Genomic DNA, 12717 nt, shown 5'->3' on the forward strand with positions numbered 1-12717 from the left:
GAAAGTTAATACTTCACCCTTTTATTTTACAAATACAACTTCAAACAAAATGCTACTGTATAGAACTTCTATGCTGGCATTTGTGCATATGCCATTTCAGTTTTGTGATCTGTTTCTATGCAACGAGTGATAAATACTTTGATTAAAACGGTTGAGAGCAGTATATGTGAGATTTAATACCATGCTTTATCTGCAGATAGTTCATCTGCAGGTAGTTATTCATGAGGCTCAACTGACATCATGTCTTAGGGGAGCTTGTGGCCTCTGGGTTAGGTACCGTTTGACCATTGCCTACTGGTCACTAGTTGAGTGGAAAGAGAACTACTGGCTGCTATCCATTTTCAACAAGTGATCACGATAATCTACCTGTGTTTCAACGTCCCATCAACATTCAAGAATTGTTGTTCGAAGAGGCTTCTGTGTAACAAATAGGAGCAGAATCAAGATCAACCATGTTGTTTTCCCTCTCTGAACAAGCTGCCAACATCATATATAAAGGGACAGTCTTCATCATTCTTATACAATTAACTTTTACAATGGACAACAGGTGCAGGAGTAGGCCATTCGGCCCTTTGAGCCAACACCACCATTCATTATAATCATGGCTGATCATCCACAATCAGTATCCTGTCCCTGCCTTATCCCCATAAAGATAGTGGAATCAACGGTTAAGAGCTCTATCCATCTCTTTCTTGAAACTGTCCAGAGACCTGGCCTCCACTGCCTTCTGGGGCAGAGCATTCCACATATCCACCACTCTCTGGGTGAAGAAGATTTTCCTCAACTCTGTTCTAAATGGCCTACCCCTTATTTTTAAACTGTGTCCTCTGGTTCTGGACTCAACCATCAGCAGAAACATGCTTCCTGCCTCCAGAGTGTCCAATCCTTTAATAATCTTATACGTCTCAATCAGACTTCCTCTCATCTTTCTAAGCCATTAGCTTTCTTCACTGCCTGCTGTACCTGCATGCTCGCTTTCATTGACTCATGTACAAGAATACCTAGATTGCGTTTTACTTCCCCTTTCCCAACTTGACTCTATTTAGATAGTAATCTGCCTTCCTGTTCTTGCCAGCAAAGTGGATCACCACACATTTGTCCACATGAAACTGCATCTGCCATGCATCCATCCACTCACCGAGCCTGTCCAAGTCACCCTGCATTCACATAACATCCTCCTCACATTTCACACTGCCACCCAGCTGTGTGTCAGGAGCAAATTTTCGAATATTACTTTTAGTGCCTTCATCTATATCATTAATGTATATTGTAAATAGCTGCGGTCCCAGCTCCGAACCTGGCGGTCCCCCACTGATCACCGCCTGCCATTCCGAAAGGGACCCATTTATCACTACTCTTTGCTTCCTGTCAGCCAGCCAATTTTCAATCCAACTCAGTATTTGGCTCCCAATAACATGTGCCCTAATTTTGCTCAATAATCTCCTGTGTGGGACTTTATCAACGGCTTTCTGAAAGTCCAGGTACACGACATCCATTGGTTCTCCCTTGTCCATCTTCATAGTTATGTCCTCAAAAAATTCCAGAAGATTAGTCAAGCATGATTGCCCCTTTGTAAATCCATGCTGACTCTGACCTATCCGTTACTGCTATCCAAATGGTAGCAATTTCATCTTTTATAATTGACTCCAGCATCTTTCCCACTACTGACGTCCCACTAACCGGTCTATAATTTCTTGTTTTCGCTCTCCCTCCTTTCTTGAAAAGTGGGACAACATTAGCCACCCTCCAATTCGCAGGAACTGATGCTGAATCTACAGAACATTGGAAAATGATTACCAATGTGTTCACGATTTCTAGAGCCACCTCCTTAAGTACCCTGGATTGCAGACCATCAGGTCCCGGGGACTTATCAGCCTTCAGACCCAACCGTCTATCCAACACCATTTCCTGCCTCATGTAAATACCCTTCAGTTCATCCATTACCCTACGTCCTTCAGCCACTATTACATCTGGGAGATTGCTTCTGTCTTCTCGAGTGAAGACAGATCCAAGGTACCTATTCGACTCTTCTGCCATTTCCTTGTTCCCATTAAATAAATTCACTCGTTTCTGTCTTCAAGGGCCAATTCTCGTCTTAACCATTTTTTTTCCACACACCTAAAAAAAGCTTTTACTATCCTCCTTTATACTTTTCGCCAGTTTTCCTTGGTACCTCATTTTATTCTCTGCGTATTGCCTTTTTAGTTATCTTCTGTTGCTCTTTAAAAGCTTCCCAGTCCTCCGGCTTCCCCACTCATCTTTGCTCTGTTATACTTCTTCTCTTTTATCTTTATAGAGTCCTTAACTTCCCTCGTCAACCACAGCCACCCCTGCCTCCCCTTCGGTTCTTTTTTCTTCTTTGGAATGAACTGATCCTGCACCTTTTGCATTATATCCAGAAATACCTGCCATTGTTGTTCCACTGCCATCCCTGCTACGGTATTGAACCATTGAACTTTGGCCAGCTCCTCCCTCATTGCTCCATAGTTCCTACAATACTGACACTTCCGATTCTCCCTTCTCCCTCTCAAATTGCTGATTAAAAATGATCATATTACGGTCACTACCTCCTAATGGCTCCTTTACTTTGAGGTCCCTGATCAAATCCGGTTTATTGCACAACACCAGATCCAGAATTGCCTCCTCCCTGATAGGCTCCATACTGACTCTACATCTCCTGATTCTATGTCTCCACTCGCAAGGGACTGAAGATTTTATATTTCTTCATATTCATAATTTCATTTTTTTAACTATTTATGATTTCTTCATTTCATATTTCTTTACTTCTGACTATTTTAAACACTGCACATTTTCTTATGCTGCATCAATGACGGCATTTCAAAAGTAGTTTCGCTGCCTATAGAGTACTTTTTATGCCTTAGACCATAAAATGTGCTACATAAATGCAGTTCTTTCTTTTATTAACTGCGGTAGTTGTGTGTTTACGCAGAGTAGCATAAGTGAAATACATTTCCATGACAAAATTCCAAACCTAAGTTACTAAATTAGAATAATAAAATATTGGCTGTTTGCAACCGAACACTGTAGATGAGCGAAGGTCACTTAGTCAGTAAAGTACCAATTAAGTATGTTCCCGAAATGGAGAATACAAATGAAAACTGCAGTAATGCTCTTAGGAAATTGGACAATGTTCTATTTTATGATCACAGAAATGCCATATCATCAACACTTGTTGCAAAAGATAATAAGTCACTGTGCGATATTTATTCATTTGTTTTATATCCTCAAGATCATCTTCGCAAATCCTGTGAACAGGGACCAGTGAACAGCCTACTTTGCCTTTTTTTTACACCTATAATATCCATGTTTTATCCCTCTCCCCTCGATGTTTGTCTGCAGCAAGATGAGTTTACAGGGGGTTTGACAGCTTTAATTCGTACAGATATGTGTCCAATCTTTGTAAATATCTGTCTGATGCTAGAATCTACGCAGTTGTCATAAACAGGCATTCTTGTGAACAACAGAAATCTGGACCGTGGTGTCTATCAGTTTGGATTGCAAAGACAGGTAAATTAGGGAAATTTACATACTTTTCAAAATCTTCCACATTGGGATTACTCTGCAAACAGCAGGCTAGAATTGCAGCATGGTACCCTTCTGAACGTAACACCTGAAATCACGAAAGTAATAACTTCCTTGAAAATGAACATGGACTCTATACGTTAAGGTTACACAAGTCCACGAGCTACAACATGGGGAAAAATACAGTGGATGTTATTTTTAATGAACAGTGTGTCAACATCAACTGTTCTGTCTGAGAGTGAAATCTGAGAAATGAAAAATGAAAACGCCAGGTTAGAAAGTTCCAGCTATGTACTTACCTGATGGAAATGCATTGATTGTGATATTAATATATATATATATAATTGTTAAATGAGAGGACTGATGAATTTTGCTTATTGTTTCTGTGATGATCTAAACAATCCATTTGTCAACACTATAAAGTAGATATTGTTATTGTAAAACACCCCTGAAAATCCAAAGGAAATTTCAAGAGGGGCCAAATAAGTAGTGTTGGGAAACAAAGAAATGGCAGAGGAACTGAACAAATATTTTGCATCAGTCTTCAGGTTGGAAGGCACCAGTATTAGACCTTTAAGGGAGTCTGAAGCAGAAGTGAGTGTGGTGGCCATCACTAAGGAGAAGGTACAGGGGAAGCTGAAGGGTCTGTGTGGAATTTGTACATTCTCTCCATGTCTGCACGGGTCTCGGACAGGTGCTCTGATTTCCATCCACAGTCCAAAGATGTGCAGGCAAGATGGATCAGCCATGGCAAATGTGAGCTTGCGGGGAAACAGTACAGGGCTGGGTCTTGGTGGGATGTTCTTTGCGGAGGTGGTGCAGACCCAATGGTTTCTTTCCGCACTGTAGGAATTGTATAATTCCGAGAAGATGGTAAATTACATGGACCAGATGGACTGCCTCCAAGAGTTCTGAAGGAGATAAGTGAGAAGACCATGCAGGCATTGGTGATCTTTCAGGAATTACTGGAGTCAGGGTGGGTCCCAAGGAGTGCAAAATGGCAAACATAACACCCCTGTTTAAAATGGAGGGTGGCAAAAGATGAGAAATTATAGACCTGTTAGCCTGGCACTGGTCAGTGGGTCAGATTTTAGAGTCTATTATTAAGGATGAGACCGGAGAATACGTGGAAGTACATGGTAAACTGGGCTGAGAAAACACAACTTGGTCAAGGGAAGGTCTCTGTTAGATCCTTTGGGAATGTAACCAGTGAGTTAAAACCAAAGAGAGCCATTGAACTTTACCTATTTGGAATTCCAGAAAGCCTTTGGCAAGGTGACACACAGGAGGCTTCAAAATAAAAAATGAGCTTATGGTGTTCGAGAATAAGTACTGGCATGGATAGCGGATTGGCTAACTGGCAGAATGCAGAAAGTGGGAATAAAAGGGTCTTTTTCAGGATGGCAGCCAGCAACTACAGGAGTTCCGCAGTCATCAGAGTTCAGACGACAGCCATTCACGTTATACATTAGCAATCCGGACAAAGGAGCTAATGGTATTGTCGTCCAAAGGGGGTTGCTGCTAAGTTTGCAGATGACATTTCAATAGAACAAGTCTCACGTCTGTCGTGTGCAAGGTGTTAGAAAGGATTCTGAGGGATAGGATTTAAGACCATCTGGAAGAGCATGGCTTGATTAAATGCAGTCAACACAGCTTTGTGAGGGGCAGGTCATGCCTCACAAACCTTATCAAGTTCTTTGAGGATGTGACTAGAAAAGTTGATGAGGGTTGAGCTGTGGATGTGGTGTATATGGACTTCAGCAAGGCATTTGAGAATGTTCCCCATGGTAGGCTCATTCAGAAGGTCAGGAGGAATGGGATACAGGGGAACTTAGCTGTCTGGATACAGAATTGGCTGGCCAACAGAAGACAGCGAGTGGTAGTAGAAGGAAAATATTCTGCCTGGAAGTCAGCGGTGAGTGGTGTTCCACAGGGCTCTGTCCTTGGGCCTCTACTGTTGGTAATTTTTATTAATGACTTGGATGAGGGGATTGAAGGATGGGTCAGCAAGTTTGCAGACGACACAAAGGTTGGAGGTGTCGTTGACAGTATAGAGGGCTGTTGTAGGCTGCAGCGGGACATTGACAGGATGTAGAGATGGGCTGAGAGGTGGCAGATGGAGTTCAACCTGGATAAATGTGAGGTGATGCATTTTGGAAGGTCGAACTTGAAAGCTGAGTACAGGATTAAGGATAGGATTCTTGGCAGTGTGGAGGAACAGAGGGATCTTGGTGTGCAGATACATAGATCCCTTAAACTGGCCACCCAAGTGGACAGGGTTGTTAAGAAAGCACATGGTGTTTTGGCTTTCATTAACAGGGGGATTGAGTTTAAGCGTCGTGAGATCTTGTTGCAGCTCTATAAAACTTTGGTTAGACCGCACTTGGAATACTGCGTCCAGTTATGGTCGCCCTATTATAGGAAAGATATGGATGCTTTGGAGAGGGTTCAGGAGGAGGTTTACCAGGATGCTGCCTGGACTGGAGGGCTTTTATGAAGAGAGGTTGACTGAGCTCGGACTCTTCTCATTGGAGAAAAGGAGGAGGAGAGGGGACCTAATTGAGGTATACAAGATAATGAGAGGCATAGATAGCGTTGATAGCCAGAGACTATTTTCCAGGGCAGAAAAAGTTAACACGAGGGGTCATAGTTTTAAGCTGGTTGGAGGAAAGTAGAGAGGGGATGTCAGAGGCGGGTTCTTTACACAGAGTTGTGAGGACATGGAATGCGTTGCCAGCAGCAGTTGTGGAAGCAAGGTCATTGGGGTCATTTAAGAGACTGCTGGACATGCATATGGTCACAGAAATTTGCGGGTGCATACATGAGGATCAATGGTCGGCACAACATCGTGGGCTGAAGGGCCTGTTCTGTGCTGTACTGTTCTATTTTCTGTGTTCTATGTTCTATGATAGGTGGAGAGGCAAGTAGTGTTGAGGAAGTGGGGAGGTCACAGAGAGTCTGTGGAGAAGTGGAAGTACAGGCATAGACTATTTTCTAAATTGGGAAAGGCTTCAGAAATCTGAAGCACAAAGATGACCCAATTCAGGATTCTTTTAACATGCAGTTTCAGTTGGCAGTTGGGAAGGCAAATGCAATGTCAGCATTCATTTCAAGGCGGCAAAAATACAAGAGCAGAGATGTATTGCTGAGGCTGTGTAAGGCTCTGGTCATATTGCATTTGGAATATTAAGAGCAGTTTTTGGCCATCTATCTAAGGAAGGATGTGCTGGCCTTTGTCAGGGTCTAGATGAGGTTCTCAAACATAATCCTGGGGATGAAGTGAGGAGTGGCTGAGAACTCTGGGCCTGTACTTGAAGGAGTTAAGAAGGATGAAGGGGGTCACACTGAAGGTAATTCAGGCCTGGATAGAGTGGACATGGAGATGATGTTTCCACAAGTAGGAGAGACCAGGACCTGAGGGCACAGCCTCAGAGTCAAAGGGACCACCCTTCAGGATGGAGTTGAGGAAGAATTTCTTCAGTCAGAAAGTTGTGAATCTTTGGAACTCATTGATGCAGAAAGCTGTGGAAGCCAAGTCAGAGTTGATTTCAGGCATAGATAGACATGTTCTTGCTTAGTAAGGACACAGGAGGTTGAGAATGATAGATCCCACTCAATGGGCTGAATGGTCTAATTCTGTTCTGAAATCTGAAGGTCCAAAACACTGGAGTGAATCAGTTCAGTGTTATTTTTATTGCACTGCAAGGACAGTATCTCTCCAAAACACCTAACAAATTTTCTCACTCTGTTGTTGCAAACCTTTTCAATAACTAGCAACAATGCTCCTGTTGTGCCTCTCTCAGCCGACGCTCGTTAGTTTTCCACTCATCGTAACTGCAAGTGTTTGCCACCACTGAAACATCCCGGTATTACTGGCACTAGTGCCATGTTTAAAGGCTATTGTGAACCAGTAAAATGCCCAGAATCCAGAACTGCCTTATACAGTTCATAGCATTTGTCCCAGACAGGGCAGGAAAGGGGAAATTAGCACCTTACTTTACAGTTGGAGACCTGGAAATCCTGGTGGATGGATTGGTGCAGTGGAGGACTGTCCTCTTTCCCAAAGACAAGCACAGGAGGCCACGACACAAGACTCGGCCAGACTCATCTGAGTCTTTCCAGTGTCAATGCAGTCTCAACCACCAAAAGAGCCATACAGCAGTGCTGCAAGATCAGTGACTTCTGCTCCAACAGAAGAGGAGCCTCATTGGAGATAATGGGAACTGCAGATGCTGGAGAATTCCAAGATAATAAAATGTGAGGCTGGATGAACACAGCAGACCAAGCAGCATCTCAGGAGCACAAAAGCTGACGTTTTGGGCCTAGACCCTTCATCGGAGAGGGGGATGGGGAGAGGGAACTGGAATAAATAGGGAGAGAGGGGGAGGGGGACCGAAGATGGAGGGTAAAGAAGATAGGTGGAGAGAGTATAGGTGGGGAGGTAGGGAGGGGATAGGTCAGTCCAGGGAAGACGGACAGGTCAAGGAGGTGGGATGAGGTTAGTAGGTAGATGGGGGTGCGGCTTGGGGTGGGAGGAAGGGATGGGTGAGAGGAAGAACTGGTTAGGGAGGCAGAGACAGGTTGGACTGGTTTTGGGATGCAGTGGGTGGGGGGGGGGGGCAAGAGCTGGGCTGGTTGTGTGGTGCAGTGGGGGGAGGGGACGAACTGGGCTGGTTTAGGGGTGCAGTAGGGGAAGGGGAGATTTTGAAACTGGTGAAGTCCACATTGATACCATATGGCTGCAGGGTTCCCAGGCGGAATATGAGTTGCTGTTCCTGCAACCTTCGGGTGGCATCATTGTGGCAGTGCAGGAGGCCCATGATGGACATGTCATCTAGAGAATGGGAGGGGGAGTGGAAATGGTTTGCGACCGGGAGGTGCAGTTGTTTGTTCGGAACTGAGCGGAGGTCTTCTGCAAAGCGGTCTCCAAGCCTCCGCTTGGTTTCCCCAATGTAGAGGTAGCCACACCGGGTACAGTGGATGCAGTATACCACATTGGCAGATGTGCAGGTCAATCTCTGCTTGATGTGGAATGTCATCTTGGGGCCTGGGATAGGGGTGAGGGAGGAGGTGTGGGGGCAAGTGTAGCATTTCCTGCGGTTGCAGGGGAAGGTGCCGGGTGTGGTGGGGTTGCAGGGCAGTGTGGAGCGAAAAAGGGAGTCACGGAGAGAGTGGTCTCTCCGGAAAGCAGACAGGGGTGGGGATGGAAAAATGTCTTGGGTGGTGGGGTCGGATTGTAAATGGCGAAAGTGTCGAAGGATGATGCGTTGTATCCGGAGGTTGGTAGGGTGGAGTGTGAGAACGAGGGGAATCCTCTTAGGGCGGTTGTGGCGGGGGCGGGGTGTGAGGGATGTGTTGCGGGAAATACGGGAGACGCAGTCAAGGGCGTTCTCGATCACTGTGGGGGGAAAGTTGCTGTCCTAGAAGAACTTGGACATCTGGGATGTGCGGGAGTGGAATGTCTTATTGTGGGAGCAGATGCGGCGGAGGCGGAGGAATTGAGAATAGGGAATGGAATTTTTGCAGGAGGGTGGGTGGGAGGAGGTGTATTCTAGGTAGCTGTGGGAATCGGTGGGCTTGAAATGGACATCAGTTACAAGCTGGTTGCCTGAGATGGAGACTGAGAGGTCCAGGAAGGTGAGGGATGTGCTGGAGATGGCCCAGGTGAACTGAAGGTTGCGGTGGAAGGTGTTGGTGAAGTGGATGAACTGTTCGAGCTCCTCTGGGGAGCAAGAGGCGGCGCCGATACAGTCATCAATGTACCGGAGGAAGAGGTGCGGTTTGGGGCCTGTGTAGGTACGGAAGAGGGACTGTTCCATGTAACCTACAAAGAGGCAGGCATAGCTGGGGCCCATGCGGGTGCCCATGGCCACCCCCTTAGTCTGTAGGAAGTGGGAGGAGTCAAAAGAGAAGTTGTTGAGGGTGAGGACGAGTTCAGCTAGGCGGATGAGAGCGTCGGTGGAGGGGGACTGGTCGGGCCTGCGGGACAGGAAGAAGCAGAGGGCTTTGAGGCCATCTGCATGCGGAATGCAGGTGTATAGGGACTGGACGTCCATGGTGAATATGAGGTGTTGTGGGCCAGGGAATTGGAAGTCCTGGAGGAGGTGGAGGGCATGGGTGGTGTCACGGACGTAGGTGGGGAGTTCCTGGACTAAAGGGGAGAAAATGGAGTCCAGATAGGTGGAGATGAGTTCGGTGGGGCAGGAGCAGGCTGAGACGATGGGTCGACCAGGGCAGGCAGGTTTGTGGATTTTGGGAAGGAGATAGAAACGGCCGTGCGGGTTTGGGGAACAATGAGGTTGGAGGATGTGGGTGGGAGGTCCCCTGAGGTGATGAGGTCGTGAATGGTGTTGGAGATGATGGTTTGGTCATGTGGGTGTGGGGTCATGATCGAGGGGGCAGTAGGAGGTGGTGTCGGAGAGTTGGCGTCTGGCCTCAGCGATGTAGAGGTCAGTGCGCCATACTACCACTGCGCCACCCTTGTCTGCGGGTTTGATGGTGAGGTTGGGTTTGGAGCGGAGGGAGCGGAGGGCTGCCCGTTCTGCGGGGGAGAGGTTGGAGTGGGCGAGAGGGGTGGAGAGGTTGAGGTGGTTAACGTCTCGACGGCAGTTGGAGATGAAGAGGTCGAGGGAGGGTAGGAGGCCTAGGGGTGGTGTCCAGGAGGAGGACTTGTGTTGGAAGCGGGTGAAGGGGTCAGTGGAAGGAGGGTTAGGTTCCCGGTTGAAGAAGTAGGCATGGAGGCGAAGACGGCGGAAAAACTGCTCTATGTCCAACCGTGACTGGTATCATTGGTCTGTGCTACCTCACATTCACACTCTCTCTAATTCTGCACCACCCTTCAGCACAGCTCATGTAATACCATTCTCACCAAAGCATTCAATGTCTGTCTTCACTTGCTCTCGCCTACTTGAGGGCCCAAGGCGATTAATCCTCTATGTTCTCTGTGCCTCTTGCTCTCACCCAGGAGACCTCACCTCCCTTCCCAAACATACATGAGCACTAACAAATGCACCAGCTCATTTCATCTCACTCAATCACTCCCTTTGTTTCATTCCAGGAAAAACAGCCCACCGTAGGGCAGAAAGAGCCAACACAGGTAGTGAGGTGTCTAACGTTTGACTTCTCACAACCTATGAGGACAGTGTCCTGACCATGATCATCCTGAGCAGCCAACTGATTGCATCCAAGCCCTTCGAGTGATATCAGACAATGCCCAGGAGTTACCTCGATCTGCTGCCTGGAACTGCCTCCCTTGACTACAGACCATTCCCCTCAGAACATGAAGAACGACCATGTGGTTGGAGACAATGCAACGCGTTCTGTGCTTCTGCAGCTGGCACATGCTGCAGGTGTGAGATCAACATATCACGGTGCTGAACGGCAACACACCCACTCCTTTGATTGATGACTGCTGACAAACATGACAAGCTGTCTGGCTTTGTCTCGATGCCAAAAGGTTAATCAACATACTAGTGTTATGAGTCTGAGAGATGTGGCGGAGGGGGCAACCCATAAAAAGACAAGGCAAATGAAGACAAGGCAGAGGAGCTGTTAGCATTCATGCAGGGACAAAATGAGAGTGGAGAGCTCAAGCAAGGTGTCCTGATGTGTAACGTGGCCCAATACACGAATGGGTGCCTGTCCCTGCATATAAAAGTGCCCTGGCAGTAGCACTGCAATGAGGGGGGCTGCTGCAATCCAAAATGCAGCAATGAAGTACAGAAGAGTACTGAAAGCAGATCTGAGATGTGCCATGATGTGCTGAGGCTGGAACATGCCACATGTCAAAACTGTGGACATGGGGGTGCTACTGATGGGTGTGGCTGCAGATGCTGGTGACTACTGCCCAAGTTGGAGGTCCAGAGGAGCATTGAGCAATGTGCAAGCATCACACACCCACTCAGAATTTCATTTCGCTAATTCTGAGCGTCTAGTTTCTGTCTGGCAGGTACAAAAATGGAATAAGTATTAATGAGGGCGGTACTCAGAAATAATGCATGCCGTTCAGTGCTCCCTCGCGAGAATTTCAGCTCAATGTCTACAATTTCACTGGAAAATGCAACATTTTGGTTTTGACACCCTGAAGCACCTTGAGCCGCTATCAATATGAAGGGTACGTACCTAATGAAGAATGTCAAAATTTACAGTCGCAATAACGATTTAATATTGGAACACACCTCATGCAAACAAAGCTCAATTTTATATAAATGGAAAATTGGAGGTGATTTGGGGTGGATAGAAGGACACCGGAGGTTTAACCCTGGACGTTCATCTCCAAATCCTAGAATTATACCCAGCTTGGACTGAAAGAAAATAAAAATCTCTCCACTTGCAAGGATTCCCCAATATACTGTCACAGTCTTAATACATTTCCAAGTGAAGTGCATAACATTATTCCTAAATGGAGCTTACTAAACAATCTGACTGAGATAAGCTGAACGACAATTAGTCTGGAAAATACCACAATGGCACAGTTAATGCTCTTCAAGATACTGGCTAGATTAAAAAGTCTCAGTTACGAGATAGACTGGTATGCTGGATTTGTGTTTCTTGTAGCAGAGGAAGCTGAGGTGGGGGTTGGGATATGATTGAGGCAGACAAAATTATGACAGGCCCTGGCAGAATACATTGTGAGAATCCTTTCCCCATGGCACATGTGTCTAAGACCAGATGGCACAAGTTTAAGGTGAGGATTAAATGCTTTGGAGGAAGTCTGAGGAAAAGCTTTTTCATCAACAAAGTGGACATATGGAGCACACTGCCTGAGAGGGTAGTTGAGGCAGGTATTCTCAACATTTAAAAAGCATCTGGGATGAGCATTTAAAATGCTAGGTCAAAGTAGGCTATGGACCAAGTGTAGATAAATGAGATTAGTGTAGTTTGGTGTTTGTTGGGAGGCATAGACATGGTGTTTCTATGCTATATGACTCTACGAGATTGAGGGTCACATAAAAACTTATTCTGCATCTGGCTGTTTATTCCTTGACATTAACTGGATGATGTTCATATTGTGTACTTTATACACGTCTTTCTCCAGCACTAACATTTGTCACCGTGAAGAGCATTACAATCAGAGTGTCAAGATGTCTCCATGATCCTGTACAGATCTGACCAAATGGAATCAAAAGTATATGGTCGGCACAACATCGTGGGCTGAAGGGCCTGTTCTGTGCT

At 46.2% G+C, this 12717-nt stretch overlaps 1 long non-coding RNA gene and 1 pseudogene across 2 annotated transcripts in view; both read right to left on the reverse strand.

Moving 5' to 3' along the window:
* The window catches only part of LOC132209409 (uncharacterized), a 275322-nt gene that overhangs the window by 156085 nt on the left and 106520 nt on the right, over positions 1 to 12717 (reverse strand). The window lies entirely within an intron of this gene.
* Positions 1 to 12717, reverse strand: part of LOC132209401 (utrophin-like) — a 74141-nt pseudogene that overhangs the window by 41229 nt on the left and 20195 nt on the right.

This window comes from Stegostoma tigrinum, unplaced genomic scaffold (genome assembly GCF_030684315.1).
Source record: "Stegostoma tigrinum isolate sSteTig4 unplaced genomic scaffold, sSteTig4.hap1 scaffold_91, whole genome shotgun sequence".
Classification (NCBI taxonomy): domain Eukaryota; kingdom Metazoa; phylum Chordata; class Chondrichthyes; order Orectolobiformes; family Stegostomatidae; genus Stegostoma; species Stegostoma tigrinum.